Below are 21,194 nucleotides of genomic sequence, written 5' to 3' on the forward strand. Positions count from 1 at the left end.
CATTGTACACCTGAAACTAACATAACATTGTATGTTAACTAACTGGAATTAAAATAAAAACTTAAAAAAAGTGAAGGATTCCAAGGCCTTAGGAGATCAATAAGACACCCCTTAAAGGACAGCTGGCCAGGAAGCCAGACAATTTCCATCATTTAAGATGGACAAGAAAATAAACTTTTGTTAGATTCAGTGATTGGGATGCGGAGGCTTTTTGTCACAGTAGTTAGCTGATCCCAGCTAAGAAACCTAACTCTGAATCATCCTCTGGGCCCCAGTTTACTTCCCTTCTCCTATTAACCTACCCATTATTGAATATAGTTAAATCAGTAAATCATGTTTACCCTATAATGACTACAAATACTGTTTTCTAGGGCACCTGGGTGGCTCAGATGATTAAGCGGCTGCCTTCAACTCAGGTCATGATCTCCTGGTCCTGGGATCAAGCCCTGCATCAAGCTCCCTGCTCAGCCGGGAGTCAGCTTCTCCATCTCCCACTGCCTCTCCCCCCAACTCATTGTCACTGTCTCTCTAAAAAATAAAATCTTAAAAAAGAAAAAGAAAAGTACATTTTCTACTGAATCAAATAATGTGTTTATGTTTACGTTTCATTTCTTCCACATCTTTTGGTATTTTCTAAGATTAATAATTGCCTTGATTTTTTTCTTTTTCATTAGTTTTCTTTGTAGCTATTGTTAATTTTTTTATATAGGGTCAATAAATCAGGCAAATGCTTAGCAGTGAATTTTCCAGATGTTTAGACACAACAAATAGTCCATGAGTTTTGTTTTGTGTTTTTTTTTTTCTCTTGAAGACCTCAGCTCCAATCTGGACTGGTGCTCTCCAAACCTAACACACAACTGTCACATTTGCTCTTTCCTACGTCTTTCTCCTGGACTGGATTCCCTGTTCCCTGGACCCAGTGTCTTCCAGTTTTACTGGAATTCCAGGATTTACTCCTTCATTTCTGTGTAGCACATTTTTCAGTAGATTCCTGAGAAAGGGTGCATGGAAGCAAATATTTGTAGTCCTTGTATGTCCAAATATGTCTTTATTAATAGTTTAGCAGGGTATAGAAATCTAGGTTGAAAATTATTTTCTCTTGGAATTTTCAAGGCATTGCATTACTTTCTTTTGGTATCTACATTTAAGACCACTAACACTGTTCTGAATCCTGTTCCTTTGTATATGACTAATTCTTTTTTTTTAATCTTTGGAAGCTTTTAGGCTGTTGTCTTTATCTACACAATGTTATGATATTTGATGATGATTCCCCTCAGTGAGTGTTTTTTCTCATTGTTGTGTTAGCTGAGTCCTTTCAATCTGGAGACTTGTATCTCTTTGTTCTGGGAAATTTTCTTATATTATTTCTTTGGTAATTTTCTCCTCTCTATTCCCCCCGCCCCCATTCTCTCTCTCTAGAACTTCTCTTAGTCAGAAGTTGTACCTCATGGAATGAGCTCTTAGTATTCTCATTGTAGTCCTCTTATTCTCCCCTCTTTTTGGCTTTTTCTTTCTTTTTTTTTTTTTTCCTACTCTCTGGGAGATTTCCTCAACTTTAGCATCCATCCTCTCTATGGACTCCGGACTCACCTTTCAGTCATCAATATTCCCTTCTGCAGACTCTAGGTCATAACTTCCTCCCTCTGTTAAGTCAGTTACTACTTGCCCTCTGTCTCTGCCAAAAGCTTACTGAAATTTCAGGACTACTAATGTCTCCCTCCTGTACCATTATCATCATGGGATGATATATTTTTTTTATTCCTTATTGTCATATAAGTGGAGTTCATATAAATGTCATCAATCCACCATATTTAACTGGGTGTCTTTATTGCTTCATAATAATAAAAAAAAAACAGGTGGATGAAAGGGGATGAATAGATATTTCCAAGAAAAAATAATAGAAAACATGGCTTTTAAACATACAAAAACATGCTCACTCATATGAAAGGAAATGAAAATTTGAAGAACAATAAGATTTTTTTTCATTTAATTGGAAAGAAAAGGAACCCCTGATAAAGCACTGTTGATGTGTTGTGAGAGTCTGGTGCTGACTGTGTCCTCAGCAAGCTGTATAATGCTGCGTGAAGGAACAGGATGAGTAGTAGTAATAGCAGTACTAAAGTGTAGAGTGACCAACTCATCCTGGTTTGCACAGGACTTCCCTTGTTTTAGCACCCAAAGTCTCATGTCCCAAGAAATCCCTCAGTCTGGGCAAACTGGGGTGGTTAGTTACTCTAGTGTGGTGAGATAAATTTTTTCTTATATATATTACTATTATGTTCCATTTCCTTTTCAGTGTGACCCCTTTTCCATCCAACCCAGACTGGGAGGCATTTATTGCTCAAGGAGGAGTTGTTTCAGAAGAAAAATAGGGAAAGGACTTTCTGAGTCCCCAAATTCCTGGAGAGGAGACTCGGAATGAAAGAAGTCTTGGTAAGTCAGAGCAGAGCTTCCAACCCCCTGTTTCCAGAGATTTGCTAAGTTTGAGGGAAGGAGGGGCACCTGGGTGGCTCAGAAAATCATCTTAGGGTCCTGGATGGAACCCCGCACCTTCTCCCTCTGTCTGCCGCTCCCCCTGCATATACTCTCTGTAAAATAAATAAATAAATAAAATCTTTAAAAAAAATAAGTTTGAGGGAAGTAATGGTAGGAATGCAACAAGGGGAATGAGGCCAATGGGGTGGGGACAAAGGGTCCTGATATAGAAAGATCATGTGGGCCAGAAAAGAGATCTCTCCCTGCCAGATGGTGCAAACTCCAGCCTAGAAATGATCTGCTCTAATTCCAGTGAGCACTATTCATCATAAGCAACAGAAACCAATTCTGACTGAAGGCAGCAGAAATAGGATTCATTAAAAGGGTAATGGGAAGTTCAAAAAATCATCAGGAGTTTTCTAGAAGTGTCCAGGAATGAGCAAAGCCAGGTCATGTGGGAGCATGTTCTACTTGGCCAGACTGGTGAGGACACTGGATGCCCAGCTTTCACCACAGACATCTGGCCATGGGCACTGCCCACCCTCCTCATAAGGATTCTCCACAGTCCCAGCTTCTCTGTAACCCAAGCTCTGATTGGTTGAGCTTTGATCACATATCTATCTCTTACCTGTAGTAGAAGCTTTAAAAGCAAACATCTGAACTTTTGGGCTTCTATGGTGGCAGGAAGACTCTGCCTTCATTTACAAAGTGAGAATTCCCAAACACTGGAAAGAGTTGCTAGGCAGGAGAAAAATAGCTCATTATAACCAGACATCCCCTTGCCAAGGAGCTCCATCAGTCCTCCCCCTCATTGTCACTCAACTCAACCCACTGGCAAGCATGACCCAATGACCACCCAGCCAGAACGAAGCCCACAGTGCCATGAAATTTTGCTCAGTCCTCATCTGTCCTACCCTGTGAGGACATCCCATTTTAATGGCTGGAGGCATCCCAAATGCTCTGCGACAGAGGAGGGCACTGGACACCTAGGAGCTTCGGGGCGGGAGGAGAGGGAAGAAAGGGATCTGCTGGTACCTAGCCTGAGTTGGACTGAATTGAGCCAGCTTGCAGTCTCCTACCATACCAGGAGAAAGATAAATCATAGCCTGGACACCCATGGACAGTTTAATTATGACCTTACCCAGAGAAAATAACTTCTGATGGACTCCTCACAGGGTTGGCAAATGACAGATGGCCTGGCTCCTCTTGCAAGGGGAAAATCACCAAATTTCCTCTTCTCTCTGACATTCGAGAGCAGCACTGTCCAAAAGACCTTTCCACAGTGAGGGAAATGTTCTATGTCTGCAGCGTCTAATATGGTAGCCACCAGCCACATGTGGCTACTGAGCACTTGAAATATGACTAGTGTTCTTGAGGAACTGAATTGTATTTACTCAATTTGAATTAATTTAAGTTTAAATGGACAGTGTAGCTCTGGGCTATGAAAAATGACAAGCCTGGACTGTGGGGTCCAGATGGTCTTAGGTTTGAATCCCAGTTCCACCTCTTGCCAGAGAGCTGAGGGACCCAGTGCAAGTCACATTAACGTTTTGGGACTCAGTTTCCTCATCAGCAAAATGAGGGGCTATTAATGCTACTGCTCAGGTTTGTTGTGAGGATTGACTGAGATATGGTGTGGGATAGTGCCTGGCACTTAATATGTGCTCCATAAATGGTGGATCTTTTTCCTTCCTTTACTGGGTTGAGGGCCATAGTGTCCTCCAGGGAAACAATAATTGCAAATGTAAGGAGTCCTGTTGGTTAAGAAAGTTTGATCTTTTAGGAAATTTAATACCATTTAGGGAAGAGGTCTGAAAAGGGATTGTGTAGAAAGACTGCAAAAGTGAATGAAATAAGTCAGACAGAAAAAGATAAATACCCTATGATCTCACCTATATGTGGATACCAAAAATCAAAATCAAAAACAAACAAACAACAAAAATCTGAGCTCATGGAACAGATTGGTAGTTGCCTTAGGTGGCGAGTGGAGGGTGGGCCACATGGGTGAAGGGGGTCAAGAGGTACAAACTTCCAGCTATAGAATGAATAAGTCCTGGGTAGATAATGTACAGCATAGTGACTATAATTAATGATTTTTATATTGCATATTTGAAAGTAGCTAAAAGAGTGGATCTTGAGGGGCGCCTGGGTGGCTCAGTTGGTTAAGCGACTGCCTTCGGCTCAGGTCATAATCCTGGAGTCCCAGAATCGAGTCCCGCATTGGGCTCCCTGCCCAGCACGGAGCCTGCTTCTCCCTCCGACCCCCCCCCCTCACGTTCTCTCTCTCTCTCTCTCTCATTCTCTCTCTTTCAAATTAATAAATAAATAAATCTTAAAAAAAAGAGTGGATCTTGAAAGTTCTCATTACAAGAAAAAAAACTTTAACTGTGTGTGGTGATGGATGCTAACTGGATTTATTGCAGTTATTTTGCAACATATACAAATATCAAGTCATTATGTTGTACACCTGAAACTAATATAATATTATGTGAGTTATATCTCAATTTTTAAAAAAAAGCCTGTAAAGGGAATGATTTATTAGAATGCAAGGAGGTGGCATCCCAGAGCCTCTTTCAGGAAGAAACAAAATGCCAGGCTTGGACCGAGGCCAAGCTCCTGAGACAACCTGGATGGTTCTCGCTTGGCTGAGTGCCCAGGTTCAGTGTGGATGAGGCTCTGGGACCTAAGGAAGGCTCTACCAGCTAAGCATCGAGCTAATGTCTTCTAAATTCCCATCTTTGATGTTTTCTGAAGAAAATCAGATGGGAGTTGGCTGCTAATTCCTTCCTCCTCAGGCACTTAACTGACTGTATGACCTTGGGCAAGTTAGTTCACCTTTCTGGACCTCATTTCCCTATTTGCCCCCTGGAAGGGCGCTGTGAGAACTCACCCAGAGAATGAGTGGGAAACTGCTCTCCCAGCTATCAGGCACCATAAATCATGGGGGGATGAAGAAAAAACAATGATAACTAAAATCTCAGAGCCCAAAGGAGGTCTTAGATGTGTGGTGACTAACTAGGACCAGAAGCAATGTCCCAGGACTGGGTTTTGTCTTACTTATTTGTATCCTCTGGGCATAGCACAGTGCCTGGCACATAGCAACACACAACACACTATTAAAAAACATATATTATTGGGGTGCCTGGGTGGCTCATTAATATATGGGGATTCCATTATATATGATGCTCATTAAGCATCTGCCTTCAGCTCAGGTCATGATCCCAGGGTCCTGGGATCGAGCCCCACATAGGGCTCCCTGCTCCACGGGAAGCCTGCTTCTCCCTCTCCCACTCCCCCTGCTTGTGTTCCCTCTCTCACTGTGTCTCTCTCTGTCAAATAAATAAATAAAATCTTAAAAATATATATTATCAATATTCATATTTCACATTAGCAGATTTTTAAAAGCATAATACTCAATGTTGGCAAAGACAGATCACTTTTATCCCACTGCTGATGGGATGAAATTGGCACAAATTGTAAGGAAAAAAAACATGATGACTAAGAACCATCTGAGTCAGCCCATTCCACTTCTAGGAATCAATTGTGAGAAAATAATGAGAGATGCTCCTAAAGATTTAGGCACCAGTATGTTCATCCTGGCTTCATTTACAATAGAGAAATATTGTGTCCAAAATTAGGAGAATGAATAGATAAACTAAGATCTGTCAGTAAGAAGGAATATTAAATGATGTTTTTGAAGAGCATCTAATGATATAGAGAAATGTTCATGAAAATATAATAAGGGGAAAGGTATATATTTCTATCAGGAAAACTTTCAATGCTCCATGGTGGTCACTGAGAAAGAGCCTTTTATACAATTAGCAGAATGAAAAGGCAACTTACAGAAAATAATATTTGCAAATTATATCCAGTATATATAAAGAACTCCTACAATCAACAACAGCAAAAAACCGGGGTGCCCGGGTGGCTCAGTCAGTTAAGTGTCTGCCTTTGGCTCAGTTCATGATCTCAGGGTCCTGGGATCAAGCCCTGCGTTGGGCTCCCTGCTCAGTGGGGAGTCTGTTTCTCCCTCTGCCTCTGCCCCTCCCCCACTCATGCATATTCTCTCTCTCTCTCTCAAATAAAGAAATAAAATATTTAAAAACAACAACAAAAAACCAACTTGATTTAAAAATGGGCAAAGGACTTGAATAGACATTTCTCCAAAGAAGATCTACAAATGGTGAATAAACACATGAAAAGAAGCTCAACACCACTAATTGTTATGGGAAATGCAGATCTAAACCACAATGAGATCCTACCTCACACCCATTAGGATGGCTATTTCCAGAAAACAGAAAATGACAAGTGTTGGTCAGGATGCACAGAAAGTGGAATCCTTGTGCACTGTTTGTGGGAATGTAAAATGGTGCAATCACTGTGGAAAACAGTATGGTGATTCCTCAAAATACTAAAAATAGAGTTACCATGTAATCCAGAAATTCAACTCCTGGATATATACCCAAAAGAACTGAAAGCAGGGTCCCAAAAAGATATTTGTATACTCATGCTCATAGCAGTATTATTCGTAATAGCTAAAAGGTAGGATCAACCCAAGTGTCTATTGGATGGATAAACAAAATGTGATATAAACATACAATGGACTATTACTCAGCTTTAAAAAGCAAGGAAATTAGGGGGACGTACCTGGCTCAGTCAGTAAAGCATGCAACTCTTGATCTCAGGGTCGTGAGTTCAAGCCCCAGGGGGGGCATAAAGCTTTAAAATAAGGAGGTAAGTGTGCCTGGGTGGCTCAGTCGGTTAAGCATCTGCCTTCAGCTCAGGGCCCTGGGATAGAGTGCCTCATTGGGCTCCCTGCTCAGCAGGGAGTCTGATTCTCCCTCTACCCTTCCCTCCTGCTCACACTTTTTCTCTCTCAAATAAATAAATAAAATCTTTAAACAAAAAATATAAAAAATAATTTAAAAATTAAAAAAATAAGTAGGTAAGTAAATTAAAAAAAATAAAATAAAAAAGAAGGAAATTCTGACACATGCTACAGCATTGATGAACCTTGAAGACATGATGCTAAGTGAGGTAAGACAGACATTAAAAGGGAAGTACCGTATGATCCAAAGTATAGGAGGTACTCAAGGTAGTCAAAATACAGAGACAGACCACGGAGTGGTGGTTGCCAACAGCTGGCAGGAGCGGGTAATGGGGAGTTATTGTTCACTGGGTAGATAAGCTCTGGCACATCCAGACCATGGAACATTATTCAGCACTAAAAAGAAATGAGCTAGTAAGCCATGAAAAGACACAGAGGAAACTTATTACTAAGTGAAGAAGCCAAACTGAAAAGACTATGTACTATATGATTCCAACTGTATGACATTCTGGAAAAGTCAAAAGTATGGAGATGGTAAAAAGATCAGCGGTTGCCTGGAGTTGGGTACAGGAAGGGATGAATAGGCAGAACCCAGAGGATTTTTAGGGCAGTGAAACTTCCTGGTATGATACCATAATGATGGATACATGTCATTATACATGTGTCCAAATGCATAGAATGCACAATACCAAGAGTCAACCTTACTGTAAACTTCTATGGTCTCTGGGTGATGACAATGTGTCAGTGGAGGTTCATCAACTGTAACAAAGGTACAGCTCTGGTTGGGGATGCTGATAACAAGGAAGGCCACACATGTGGGGAGAGACAGAGTATGTGGGGAATCTCTGTACATTCCCCTCAGTTTTGCTGTGACCCTAAAACTGCTCTAAAAGAATAAAATCTCTAAAAAAAAAAAAAAAGAACCTAAGTAGGTATTGTCATCTTAATGCAATCTGACAGCAATCCCACTATCCTGGTGCTGATGATTAGAGTTCCTGGGGTGGCCACCACCTGGAGGGTCATGAAGATCCATCAGGACAAGATTATTTCCCTTTCCTTCCCCTGAGCAGCAAGGCCCTCTCTGGTACTGCTCACAACCAGACCCAGTCTCTGCATCAAGCTGGCATCTGACATAGGGTAGCCAACCACCCATCAGGAAATGTTTACTTAAGGTGTGGAGTTTGCACTGAGCTAGGACTCTGGAAGCACGGGGAGTCTTGGATATACCAATTCTGTGTGGCCTTGGGCAAGTTGCTTTCCCTCTCTGAGCTTCAGTTCCCTCATCCACAACCTGGACGTGACTCCTGCTGGATGACCTCACAGAATTCCTACAGGAGAGTTGATAATGAAGTGCTATAGTAAAATGCTTCATTCCTTAATGGCCAGATGGGAGAAGCATGGTGATTATTCTAAAGGGCAATTAAGGATTCCGTATGAGGACGGGGGAGCGCAGTGTAAGGGAAAATCACCAGATGTGGAGCGAGGTAGATCTGGATTTGGATCTCAGCTCTGTCATTGATGCTGTGGGGTCTTGGGCAAGACACTCAATCTCTCACAGCCAGCGAGTGTCAAACCCAAGGAGCATGGTGTGGCATCAAAGTTTATGAACTGGAGAGTCAGTCAGACCTGGACTCAAGACCCATCTCTGCCATTTATTAGCTATGTGGGATATTTTGGCTCTTTCCAAAGAGAATCAGAAGGAAAGGAATTCAAAGACACGTTTTTGACTAGTAGGAAAGTGGGATCAGGGATGAAATGAGAAAGAGCAGATGGGATGGGGAGACAGATAATCCACAGATACAAGGTGGTGGCTTATGGTAAGGAGACAAGGGGGAAGGCCACTGGGAGAGCTAAGAGTCCCAGAAGGGACATTTATGGAGCACTTACCATGAGTCAAGAACGTCAATCCTTACAATTCCCTAGTATGAAGGTACTATTACATCCCCACCCTACAGATGGACAAACTGGCCAAGGGGACAGAGCTACCACCTGAGCCCGGAGCCCACACTCTCCTCTCTGCACACAGCCAAGTAGCCCAGTGCAGGCCCTTCACTCTCTCACGTCCTCTGCAGAGAAGGGGTGTGTCTCTAGGGCAGCAAGATTTAAAAAAAAAAAAACCATTCTACTCCCCCACCTTCCCCAGAGACTGTCCAGACTTGTGGACAGGAGATGCAAACTCTACTCTGATTTGAGGTAAGGCCTGTGGAAGCACATTCAGTGACTGGCAAACCATGACAATTCTGTTATCCCTGATAACCCCTGCAGACCTGCCTGGCCCACACCTGTTGGATGGCTCCTCACCTCCTGGAGGAACAGGCCTGAGGCTTCTCCTGCCGACGGGGACCCACCTTGCTGTTGGCCGTGTTTCTCTTTTTTCTCTCGCCTGGCTCCCTGAGCTCACAGGCCTCTCTGTGCCTTTGTTCTAGGGGTTCTCCCCACCTGGAATGCCCTCTCCCCGGGACCCCCTCACATGCACACACACGCACACACACGGGCATGGCACATTTCTGTCCCTGTCCATTCATCACCTCCCCCTGGACATAGGAATATGCTGCATGTTCTAGCACCTAAGAGGAAAATGTGAACAATTAAACAATTAAAATAATTAAATTACAATTACATTAAATTAAATTTAAACAGTTAAATTAAAACGAAAACAAAGTCCCCAACTTTGGAATGTACCTCAAAAACCCTTATCAAAAATCACCTTCATAGGCAGTGGGATCAGTGGACGGGAACCCAGAGAGGCCCTCATAGTGTGTTTATTTATTGCATTTATTTAGCACTGCGTATTTATTTATAAGTATTTTTTGTTTCTTTGCTCCTTCCTCCCTCCCTCCCTCCTTTCTTCCTTCCCTCTCTCTTTTCTTCCTTTCCTTCCCTTTCCCTTTCTTTCTCTTTCTTTCTTTTCTTCCTTCCTTCCCTCCCTCCCTCCTTCTCTCTTTCTTTCTTTTTACAGCACTGCATTTATTGGGCACTTCCTATCTGCCAGACACTGTGGTAAGCGCCTTACAGTCTATCTTATCACATATCTATCTCTTTAAGAGGCAGGACCTATTATTATCCCCACTTTACAGATGACAACTGAGGCTAGAGTGATTACCAAATGAATACGGGGCAGAGCCACAAAGTCTGTTCTGACCCAACTTGAAAGCCCACAACCTTGGCCTTTTCTGGACTCATAAAGTGGTGGATCATAGGCAGCATCTGCCTGCAGTTGTGTTTTATTTGGCCTACTCAACATTTTATAATTAATTGCCAATATTTAAAAACCAGATTTCCCTTACCCCAAAGATACAAATGTAGGGATCCGAAGGGGTGCGTGCACTCCAATGTTTATAGCAGCAATGTCCACAATAGCCAAACTGTGGAAAGAGCCAAGATGTCCATCGACAGATGAATGGATAAAGAAGATGTGGTATATATACACAATGGAATATTATGCAGTCATCAAAAGGAATGAGATCTTGCCATTTGCAACGACGTGGATGGAACTGGAGGGTGTTATGCTGAGTGAAATAAGTCAATCAGAGAAAGACATGTACCATATGACCTCACTGATATGAGGAATTCTTAATCTCAGGAACAAACTGAGGGTTGCTGGAGTGGTCGGGGGTGGGAGGGATGGGGTGGCTGGGTGATGGACATTGGGGAAGATATGTGCTACGGTGAGCACTGTGAATTGTGTAAGACTGTTGAATCACAGATCTGTACTTCTGAAACAAATAACGCAACATATTTTAAGAAAAAAGAAAAAGAAGAAGATAGCAGGAGAGGAAGAATGAAGGGGAGTAAGTCAGAGGGGGAGACGAACCAGGAGAGATGATGGACTCTGAAAAACAAACTGAGGGTTCTAGAGGGGAGGAGGGTGGGGGGATGGGTTAGCCTGGTGATGGGTATTGAGGAGGGCACATTCTGCATGGAGCACTGGGTGTTATGAACAAACAATGAATCATGGAACAGTACACCAAAACAAATTATTTAATATATGGTGATTAACATAACAATAAAAGAATTAAAAAAAAACAGATTTCCCATATACATTGGGATATCCAGCTTCTCTTGAAATACCCAAGGACTTGACCACACTGGACCTGCGTTTCCATGTGGCGATCATTGGCTGGAGGGAGCGAGAGTTGCCCCAGATACAACCAATGTGTGTGTTCCATTGGTCATATGCTCCCCAGCCCCCACAGACCCACCTCATTCATTTTTATTGCCTGTCTGGCTCCCGGAAGTACTTGAGTTTATGACTCCTGGGTTCACACCTTCTAGTAGCCAGGTTTGCCTTGGGATATCGTGAGCTCCCCGTCACCAGAGGTGTGCAAACTGAGACTAGCTGGCTACTCGGTAGGGGTGTTGAAAAGGGATTTTAAGGGGTGCCTGGGTGGCTCAGTCGTTAAGCATCTGCTTTGGCTCAGGTCATAATCCCGGGGTCCTGGGATCGAGCCCCGCATTGGGCTCCCTGCTCGGCGGGAGGCCTGCTTCTCCCTCTCCCACTCCCCCTGCTTGTGTTCCTGCCCTTGCTCTCTCTTTCTCTCTCTGTCAAATAAATAAAATCTTTAAAAAAAAAAAAGAAAAGGGATTTTAAGATCCAGTTGGGGAATTGGGTCAAATAACATATAGTCCCTTGTGGCCCTGCAGTGCCAAATATTTACTTAAGACTTTGCAGCATATAGTATTAGTATAAGTATTAAGAACTAACTTCCCCCCTGGTCTCAACTTACTGTTTCAACTTTCCCTTCACCTTGGTTTCTGATCTATTTATATATTTTGATCATATGATTATGCTGTATGAATTCTTATAAGCTCCCTCAAACCCTTTTTGGAACAAGACATGGGGAACACATAAATCTATAATAAATATTTACATAAAGGGCTTGGTTCCAGGAACAGAAAAAAAACAACAACAAAAAAGAATTGTAAGTTGTGTAACCTGTGTAGCTTATAAGTTGTAGGAGTTGTTAACTGCCAAGTTATCTCAGTTTCTCTGAAATTCTCAAGCTCAAGGACATAAAGAACAGAAGGACCTAAGAGTCTGGATGCTACAGTTATGGGTTTGTGCTTAGGTCCTCCCAGGAAAGGGAGCCTCAGGAAAGGCAGCCTCAAAGTTTTATTTCCCACTTTTTACCTGAAATAGACTTTAAAATTATAAAACTGGGAGGGGTGGGGCACCTGGGTGGCTCAGTTGGTTAAGTGTCCAACTCTTTTGTTTTTAAGATTTATTTTTTTATTGGACACAGAGAGAGACAGCAAGAGAGGGAACACAAACAGGGGGAGTGGGAGAGGGAGAAGCAGGCTTCCTGCTGAGCAGGGAGCCTGTCAGGGCTCAATCCCCCTGAGATCATGACCTGAGCCGAAGGCAGACGCTTAACAACTGAGCCACTCAGGCGTCCCAAGTGTCCAACTCTTGATTTCAGCTCAGGACATAATCTCAGGGTTGTAGAATCAAGCCCATGTCGGGCTCTGCACTCAGTGGGGAGTCTGCTTGGGATTCTCTCCCTCTCCCTCTGCCCCTCTCCTTACTTGCATGTGTGCACTCTCTCTCTCTCTCTCTCTCTCTCTCAAATAAATAAACAAATCTTTAAAATTATAAAACTAACTGTGGGGTTGCCTGAGTGGCTCAGTTGGTTGAACATCTGCCTTCGGCTCAGGTCATGATCTCAGGGTCCTGGGATCAAGCCCTACGTCGGGCTCCCTGCTCAGTGGGGAGCCTGCTTCTCCCTCTCCCACTCCCCCTGCTGTGCTCTATCTCTCTCAAATAAATAAATAAAATCTTTAAAAAATTTAAAAAATACTTAAAAAAATAACAAAACTAACTGTGACAGGGCTTTTTGTTTTGTTTTGTTTTTCCCCACTGCATATTTGTTGAGATATATTCCCCCTCCTCCTATTGAGAGGGGGAATCCATGTCCTCTTTCGTCAGTTATGAGTGGGCTCGGGGATGATTTAACCAATAGAGTATGGCAGAAGTTGTGCTATGTGACTTCTGAAATTGGGTCATAAAAGACACACAGCTTTGCCTGGTTCTCTTGGAATATCTTCTCTCCAGATGCTTCCTTCAAGGATAGTTTCTCTTGGAGCACAGTTTCCATTCTGTGAGGAATCTCAAGCCACACTGAGAGGGCATCTGTAGGTATCCTTTTTTTTTTTTTTTAAGATTTTATTTATTTATTTGACAGAGAGAGACACAGCGAGAGAGGGAACACAAGCAGGGGGAGTGGGAGAGGGAGAAGCAGGCTTCCTGCGGAGCAGGGAGCCCGATGTGGGGCTCGATCCCAGGAGATCCCCTGAGATCATGACCTGAGCTGAAGGCAGACGCTTAACGACTGAGCCACCCAGGCGCCCCATCTGTAGGTATTCTGAACAGTGGCCCTATCTGAGCCCAGGTACCCCAAATGAAGTCACCTCCACTGTCATAGTCTTCCAGCTTTGGAGCAGAAACAAACCAGTTCTGCTGTGCCTTATCCAAATTTCCATCTCATAGGATCTGTGAGCAGAATACAAGAATTGTTGTTTTGTATCACTAAGTTTGGGGTGGTTTGCTCTCCAGTTACAGAAAATTGGAATAGTAACCCAATGATCCAAACCATAAAGAAAAATATGTGTAAAAGTGGTAAGTTCCATTTCATGACATTTCTTTCATGTCACTCCCCAGAGGTAATGCTGTTAGCAGCTTTAAGTGTATCCTTCCAGATCTTTTTCTTTCTTTCTTTTTTTAAAGATTTTATTTATTTATTTGAGAGAGAGAGAATGGGAGATGGAGAGCACGAGAGGGAAGAGGGTCAGAGGGAGAAGCAGACTCCCTGCTGAGCAGGGAGCCCGATGTGGGACTCGATCCCGGGACTCCAGGATCATGACCTGAGCCGAAGGCAGTCGCTTAACCAACTGAGCCACCCAGGTGCCCTTCCAGACCTTTTTCTATACATTTACATATGTATGTATAATAGAAATATATAGGTTTTGTGTTTCTTTTTTCTTTAAGTATGATTATATAAAAAGGTAACTTGCTTTTCTCTCAATAACAAAGTCTCAGTGATCCCTTTAAATTTACAAAAGAACCTGAATTGGTAGTGATCCATTCATATGCTGGGGTAGCCAGCTTCCAAGGTCACCCTCAATGACCTCCCCCACCCCACTATATGCAAATCTTTTTTTATATGCAAATCTTTTTATAGTTCCCTCCCATACTGTACTGCAATGGCTTGTACAACCAATAGAATATGGCAGAAACGTTGGTGTGCCACTTCTAAGATGAGGTTCTCAAAGGCACTGTAGCTTTGGCTCAGTCTCTTGTTCTCTCTCCTTTAGATCTTTTGTTCTGGGAAAAACAGCTGCCCTATCATGAGCAGCCCTGTGAAGAGGCCCACATGGGAAATAACTGAAGCCTCTTGCCAACAGCCATGTGCATGAGCTGTCTTGGAAGTAGGCCCTCCAGCCCCAGTCAAGGCTTCAGATGAGTGCAACCCTGACCGATACCTTGGCTCAACCTCATGAAAGACCCTGAGCTAGAACCACCCAGCAAAGCTGATCCCAGATTCCTGACTCTCAGAAACTGCATGAAGTAATACATGTTCATTGTTTTAAGCTACTGAATTTAGTCATTTACTGAGTAATTTATTTGTAACAATATACAACTATATGTGGTTCAAGTTTTAAAAAAATATAAAAAAGGATATAGCAAAAGTTCTTTGTCACTTTGACCTCTAAACTCTCACCTGGCCCACCATCCTCTCCCCCCACCCCTACTTAACTTGGAGTAAGCCCTTAGGAAATGTTATATTTATTATCTTGGATACGGAAGCAGACGTGCCCTTGGCCCCTCTCACAGATCATCTGACCCAAGAAAGGCTACAGCAGTATGGCATTCCCTTTCAGAAGCTGTAAAAATGTGCCCTTCTTTCTCCACAGGAACTGGGCCATTGGCCTTTTCAGCTTAGATGCCATTTTTCCCTGCCAAGGCCTCAGACACCCACATGCATCCCCACATCCTGTCTCAGGTCTGGGGGTGGGGGCTGCTTTTCTGTGCACACTGTGGAAAACATTACCTGGCCTTTTTCTTCAACCCATAGAAATCAGAAACCAACCACTCACCTCCCAACTTGTAGTCCCAGCTTCTTCTCCAGACTTCTCTCCCATAATGCTCCCCCTTCACCCTGCCTCAGTCCTACAGCCTTCAGCCCAGACTTCCGATCTGCTCTGAAACCCCTCTAAGACAGTGCTCACGCTGATCTCTCTGCCTTGAATGTTCTACCCCCCACCCACCCTTCTGAAAACAACCACCAATCTTCAAGACTCAAACGAGGGGTTATCTCTATGGCTCTTCCCCTGTCAATCCCACAGGTCTCCTTGCTTCCAACATAGCCCTGTCGGTCTACTGTGTGCTTCACAGCCAGAGGGACTGATGTGATGAAACCCAGGATCATGCTTCCAGTTCCAGTAAGATGGGTGAACCGTCTCCACCCTACCTCTGCGGCTGAAGGTAGCTCCAAATTCTGGTCAGAAGGCATGGAGCAGTTAGGTCAGGCCTCAAAAAGTCTACAGTAGCAGGCAGACGAGGGGGGAAGTACCGCCAATCTGGCAGTGGGTTTACACTTGTTTTCTCCTCTGGTATGCCCTGGGCTGTGTCAGTGTAGCCTTGAACCTAGGACAGGGCATTGGCGCAAGTGGAGGGAATGTCAGGAGATACCCTCCAGTTCTGGCTCCAGAAACAGGAATGAAGAATGAGGTCTCCTAACCTTCAGAGAGAGTGAGGGAGATCCCCATTTTTTCCCCATTCTCTTTTATCCTAGCCCCCAGTCCTCCCAGGTGGTGGAGGTAGTGGTGGGTGCTTACAAGAACCTGAAACTATGAGGAAGGAGAACCTTCCGCTCTAACTGAAGAAGCTATGGTCCCAAGATGGCGGGATGAGTCCATATTGCTGTGGCCCCAGATGTGGGTGCAGTTGTGGGAAAGGTACATCAGAGTCTGGTAAATAAAGCCTCAGGGAACCACAAAGTCGCAGGGAGCTGGCAAGGAGAGAGGAGTTTGGGAAAGTGACCCCACAAAGTTATGTATGGATTTTCTGGGCTCACCCCCTAGGTGCGCATGAGTAGATCTAGCCTAAACAGCCTACCACAGACTTTGAGAAACTTAATCACGAAGGCCAATGCCTGAGTTCCGGCCAATGAGTGACCCTCACAAGGGGCAGATGCACGTGGCATCACAAAGGGTTTGAAAACAGGACTGACCCTGGAACCACAACCCAGAGAAGGTAGGCATAGCTTGCAGCTTGAACCCACTTTGCCAATTACCTGCAAAGACAAAAATATCAATATTTTCTACAGGATTTAAATGTGGCCCAGAGCATTAATATTAAATATTAATTAAAATTAATATTAACATAATCTTAAAAAGGTCCAGGGCAAATTACTTGCAAGATAAAGAAGCAGGAAAATTTCAGCTAGCTTGAGGAAAGACAAGGAAAGATGCCAACTCTAAGATGTTGGAATGATCTGAAAAAGCCCTTAAAGTAACTGCTGCAAAAATCCTCCAAGGATGGGACGCCTGGGTGGCTCAGTCGTTAAGCGTCTACCTTCAGCTCGGGTCGTGATCCCAGGGTCCTGGGATCGAGTCCCGCATCGGGCTCCTTGCTCTGTGAGAAGCCTGCTTCTCCCTCTCTCTCTGCTGCTCCCCCTGCTTGTGCTCTCTCTCACTCTCTGACAAATAAATAAATTTTAAAAATCTTTAAAAAAAAAAATCCTCCAAGGAGAGCATGGGGAGTTAGTGCTTGATGGGGATAGAGTTTCAGTTTGGGAAGGAAAAAGGGCTGGAGGTGGGTGGTGCTAATGGTTGCACAACAGTGTGAATGCACTTACTGCCACTGAACTGTATACTTAAAACTGATGAAAATGGTAAATTTTAGGGGGACCTTGCTGGCTCAGTCGGTACAGCATGCGACTCTTGATCTCAGGGTCATGAGTACAAGCCCTATGTTGGAGCCTACTTAAAAAACAAAAACAAAAACAAAACTCCAAGAAATAAGGATGCAGACTCTGAGCTTTCTTCAGCTTTTTAGTAAATACAAGATATATATTAAAGTTTCCATTTGATATCTGTATATATACCAAATATGTATTTGAAATTGAAAAAATACAATAACCCAAACTGAAAAGCTCAGTGGATGGGCTAAACAGCGGAACGGAGATGTCACAGGACAGAAAGAATCTATGAACTCCAAGCTGGGTCAGTAGAAATTACTCAGTCTGAACAACAAAGGAAACAAAGGTTGAAAAAAAAAATAAACCGGGTCTATGGGAGCTGTGGTACAAGAGCTCAAGGTCTAACAGAGCTATCGTCCAAGTAGCAGAAGGACAGAAGGAGTCCAGTGCACGGATGCTTTGAACAGCTCTATTCACTGTCCCTCCAAATTTGGAAATGACCCCTTCGGTGGGTAAACCCATAAACAGAGCGTGGTACATCCATTCAATGAAACACAGCTCAGCAATAAAAAGGAATGAACTACTGACACCGGCTACAACTTAGGTGAGTCTCAATGGCATCATTCTGAGTGAAAGAAGCCATTTCAAAAGGCGACATACTGTATGATTCCATTTATGTGACATTCTCCAAAAGACAAAACTGTAGTGATAGATCAGTGGTTAACACAGGTTAAGGGTGGGGAGAGTGTGTCACTACAATGAGAAACACAAGGGTTTTTTGAGAGGTGATGGAACTGTTCTGTTTCCTGTTTGTGGTGGTGGTTACGCAAATGTACATGTGTTAACATTCATAGACCTACATACAAAAAAAAAAAAGAGTAAATTTTACTCTATGTTAATTGAAATAAACAAAAAAACTTGTGGTAGGGGCACCTGGGTGGCTCATTTGGTTAAGTGCTTACCTTCAGCTCAGGTCATGATCTCAGGGTCCTGGGATCGAGCCCTGCACTGGGCTCCCTGCTCAGTGGAGAGTCTGCTTCACCCTCTCCCTCTGCCCCTCCCCCTGCTCATGCTCTCTCTCTCTCATAATAAATAAAATCTTAAAAAAACAAACAAACCTATGGTAGTCAGGCTCCAAGATGGCCCACAATGATCCTCACTTCCTCACGCATCTGCCGTTGTGTGGACTCCTGTCACCTTGGAGAGGGCTGGTCTGTGTGACCAAAAAAAGTGGCAGCAATGTTGGGTATGATTGAAGAGGCCAGGTCATAAAAGCCTTTGCAGCTTCTGTCTTGCTCTCCTGAATCACTCACTCTCGGGGAAGCCAGCCAGTATTGTGAGGACACCCCAACAATCCTGTGAAGACAAGCTGAGGCATCTCACCAACAAATTCCACTGCTGGAAACATATCCTACTGATGTATTTGCCCGTGTGGGAGATGGTGCCTGTGCACTGCCGCTTTGCTCATGGTGGCCAAAACATCACACTTAAATACCTCACAATAGGCTAAATGCATTATAGTCCATTCATGTTGTGGAATGTTCGGAGGAGGGTAAAAAGAATGAAAAATATCTGCATATCTGCTATTGAAAAAACTCTAAGTGTGTTATACAAGAAAAGCAAAAGCCAGACAGTATGATTTTGTGGGTTCTTTTTTTTTTTTTTTTAGAGGATATACACATGGATGTATTTCTAGAGAGAGTATGAAAAATTTCTGGAAGACATACAGCGTTTGCCTCTGGGGAGCATTCTGGGCTAGAGCAGGCACTTATTTTCACTGTACAGGTATATTCTTTTTTCCTTTTTCAATGTTTTACCTTGAGCGTGAATTTATTTTCAATAAAATGTTTGAATAACTTACACAGTCAGAGCCCTTTGGCACTGCCCTCAAGGGGCACCGTGGGGACCCTTCCCTCATAGAGGGCTCAGAGGAGCCCTGAAAAGCCCCTCCTTCCACCATCACCATCTGCCCTTGACCCAGAGACAAGACCTGATTAAAATCCGATCAGGGGCGCCAGGGTGGCTCAGTCATTAAGCAGCTGCCTTCAGCTCAGGTCATGATCCCAGGGTCCTGGGATTGAGCCCCCTGTCAGGCTCCCTGATCAGCAAGGAGCCTGCTTCTCCCTCTGCCACTCCCCCTGCTTGTGATCTCTCTCTCTCTCTCTGTGTCAAATAAATAAATAAAATCTTTAAAAAAAAATCAGAGCAAACACTCTAGGTTTCAGAACCTCCTCTGGCTCCCCAAGAGAAAAGCCACACCTCTTAGTTTGGTATTTTAGGCCCTTCACACACACATGTGCAGCCTCATCTCCGGTCTCCACCGCCCTGGATCCCCGCACAGCACTGCTCACTGCTCCCCACAAACTTAGCTCTCTTTCTGGTTTTCACTTTAAGTCTTTCCTCTCAGTTGTTCTAAACCCACAGTCACATCAACCGCCCCAACGCCCAGCTCTGCCGGTGCCACTTCCCTTGCATCGCTGGGTCCCTGACACTCCCAGGAGTACAAGCTCTTCACTCTTGCCTTTGAGCACCGCCCCCCACCATGTTCCAACCGCAAGAATTTTCCAAACTCTTCCCCCAATCCAACTAAACTAGACCAACTGTGGTCCCCTCTTTGTACCTTTGCTCACATGGTGTCCTCCATCCAGACTTCCCTTTCCTCTTCCGCACGTGCACCTGTTGATAACACATCCATCATTCAACTCAACTCCAACCTTCTCTGTGAATCTTGCACAAGGTCAGAAGTCATCACAGCTTCCCAGACCACTTTCTCTACATTTCAGTCATTCAACTCATATTCAGTGGGCACTCTTCAAAGGTGCATACCAGGTCAGGTGCTGGTATAGGGAGATACATCAGGCATGGTCCCTGCTCTTGGGGAAGCTCTGGTCTAGCTGGGGAAACCAAGAAGCAAATGTCCTCAGATAAGTGACCCAAGAGGCAGCCCAGCACAGGGGTTAAGTACACTGGCTCTTATCTCCTACTTCCAGGGTTCAAGTCCTAGCTCTACCACTCACAAGCTGCGTGACCTTGAGCTAGTTGCTTTGCCTCTCTGTGCCTCGGTGCCCTTATCTGTAAAATGGAGATAATAGGAGGACCAACTTCACAGGGTTATTCGGTGAGCTAGATGGTGTAGCTTATATACAGTGCTTAAACACAGCCTGACAAGTGGTAAACAATACATACTGGTTATTACCACAATTTCAAGGTGCTATGGCAGCTCAGGAGAGGAAAATTTCTTAGAATAAGATCTAGAAACTCTAATGAGTATGATATAAGCAGAGAGAAAGCCTAGACAATAGTGTGGAGATGTGAAGGGGAAGTGGTATATGAATGCACAGTAATTTCAGGACTAGCTCCCCCCTTTGACTGCCTCCTGGGTCTTGTTCTGGGGGTCTTCAGGGCCTAGCAGAGAGATCTGCTCTCCCAGATTTCATCTTCATAAGCCACACCACATCCTTTACTTAATATATTTCTCTAAATCAACTTGCTTTTTGTAAACTAAATAAATTTCTTAGAAGGAAACTGTAAACCACATCTGTAAATGAAAAAAACACAAATACAAAGCATCTCCAACATAAATATAATGAAAGCAAAACAGTGTCACTAAATTCAAGCTAATGTGACTCTGAGGTCTGCTCTCAGACCTGTTACCCGGACGGATTATTAGCAAATGGTAGAGAAATTAATGACATGTTGGCATTGAACTGAGACTTTCTCTTTGGCATTGTTAGCAGGACTGAGAAAACAAGAAGATAATTCTTTTTTGCTAGTGCCCTGTACCTCCTAAAACATCACACTCATTGTTAGAAAGGGAAATATCCCCCCTTGCAAGACAGTACATGTGAAATGGCTTGGCATGTTGCCAATTTTTTGAATTTTAGAGAGGCAGATTTTCAGAGAGGGATGGGGCATCCTCCCAGTCTCCTCCTCTGCCACCCCTGGGTGGGCACTGTTCCTCACTTCTGCTG

The 21,194-nt window shown here is 43.7% G+C and overlaps 1 protein-coding gene across 2 annotated transcripts in view; it reads right to left on the reverse strand.

Annotated features, from left to right (window-relative positions):
• KIF3B (kinesin family member 3B) overlaps nt 1–18,655 on the reverse strand; it is a 60,115-nt gene extending 41,460 nt beyond the window's left edge. The window contains exons 1-3 of one of the 2 annotated variants that reach the window (XM_073880575.1): nt 18,537–18,655; nt 18,342–18,436; nt 3,104–3,213 (exon numbers count right to left, since the gene is read on the reverse strand). The gene's annotated coding sequence lies outside the window, so the exon portion shown is untranslated. Of the gene's footprint in view, nt 1–3,103; nt 3,373–18,341; nt 18,437–18,536 lie in introns of those variants that run through there. The other variant, XM_073880576.1, reaches the window with a different exon arrangement.
• Between the last annotated feature and the right edge of the window lie 2,539 nt (nt 18,656–21,194).

The sequence above is a fragment of the Callorhinus ursinus genome, unplaced genomic scaffold, assembly GCF_003265705.2.
Source record: "Callorhinus ursinus isolate GAN/ISIS: 27379988/994484 unplaced genomic scaffold, GSC_fseal_2.0 scaffold38, whole genome shotgun sequence".
NCBI lineage: Eukaryota > Metazoa > Chordata > Mammalia > Carnivora > Otariidae > Callorhinus > Callorhinus ursinus.